Here is a 1,423-nt window from a genome sequence, read left to right as displayed (position 1 = left end):
GCACAAAGAAATTCTGTATTACATGCTACAATCCCTCCTTCCCATAAGACCCACAGGAGACTGCCTATCTCCCTTGTTTTAGGTCATAAGGCAGGCACATTCCCACTGGGACTCTCCCTACCTAGCCACATGGAAGCCATGACCACCTTCAGGAGCCTGGAGAGCAACAGGTTTGAGTTCTCCCACTAGATGGAAAATGTCTTCTTCTTCAATTTCAGGGCTTGGCACCATGAGGGGAGTCTGACAGGGTGAGGGAAGGACTGCTGAGTATGTGTTGCTGTGGCCCAAGAACAGGAAACAGGGCTTTCCTGGTGTGGCAAATGTGTGGGTCATGTCACCCTTCTCTATGAAAGAGCTGAGATTCCCACTACCCAAAATTCTTTTGCATTAAGCCACTTTAATTGAGAACCTTACATCTGAAAATAAATATGAGTAAAATTTATATTGAAATGAGGATTTGAGGATTGATGGTTTAACTAACTGTGATGTTCATTCATTATATCTGCGATAAAGTGGGTGGGTGGCACTTAACGAAAATATGACAGATAGGGCTCACTTTGGGAGCACATATACTAAAATTAGAATGGTACAGAGAAAATCAACATGGCCCGTGTGCAAGAATGACATGCAAATTCATGAAGCATTCCATAATCTTTAAATACCACATGTAATGAATTATGGAAGCAACATAAGATGTAAGAATCATGAAAAAAGAATGTAAGAATCATGTATGCCTGCCCTATGTGATTTCACCCAAGGCAGAGAGAAATCACCTATGATAAGAAGACAAAGCGTTTAGACTAATCACTGTAGCTCTTTCAATGTACCTACTGTTATGCCAGTGTTCCTCCTCACTGTCAGTGTCTATACAGATGCCTGTGTTGGGGCCAAATTCAGAAAATTCTTAAATCACTTTCTGCTAAAGAGTGTAGACTGAAGACCTCAGACAATAGGTCCTGTCACCGAGGTCTCCTCACTGTTTCATTTCCACAGCTCAGCTCAGTTCTGTTCAGAAAGGCCAGAATAGATGCCAGAGTTTGGTCATTAAGTTATCAATCCTTTGAATTTATACGTTTCCTCTTACCTCAGCTGAACCACAGTAAGCTTCCATGCTTCGTACGCTCAGTTCTGAGGACCCGAGGTAACCACTCAGTCTTCTTATACTCCTTCTCTCCCCCCAGTACCCTCAACACACACACACACACGCACACTCATGCACACGCACGCACATACCAACGTGGGCAACGCCATCTTCCTCAATTATCCAAAAATATGTGGTGCTTCTTTTCCCTGACCCTTTCCGGAGGGCACGGCACACACTGAGGTGCTTCTACAATAGGTCCGGGTTTCTCCTTGTCTAGTCTTTCATGCAAGTTTGCCTTTCTCCATATACAGCTCATTTTCTAAAATCGGTTGGTGTCAC

At 43.6% G+C, this 1,423-nt stretch overlaps 1 non-coding gene across 1 annotated transcript; it reads left to right on the top strand.

Moving 5' to 3' along the window:
* The first annotated feature begins 548 nt into the window (after positions 1–548).
* LOC118550140 (U6 spliceosomal RNA) lies at positions 549–655 on the top strand. Its single transcript, XR_004924411.1, has one exon. It is a non-coding gene; the product is annotated as a U6 spliceosomal RNA (small nuclear RNA).
* The last annotated feature ends 768 nt before the right edge of the window (positions 656–1,423 follow it).

Source organism: Halichoerus grypus, chromosome 8 (assembly GCF_964656455.1).
Source record: "Halichoerus grypus chromosome 8, mHalGry1.hap1.1, whole genome shotgun sequence".
Classification (NCBI taxonomy): domain Eukaryota; kingdom Metazoa; phylum Chordata; class Mammalia; order Carnivora; family Phocidae; genus Halichoerus; species Halichoerus grypus.
Note: the sequence above shows the minus strand (reverse complement) of the source record. Positions and strands in the feature narration are given on the sequence as shown.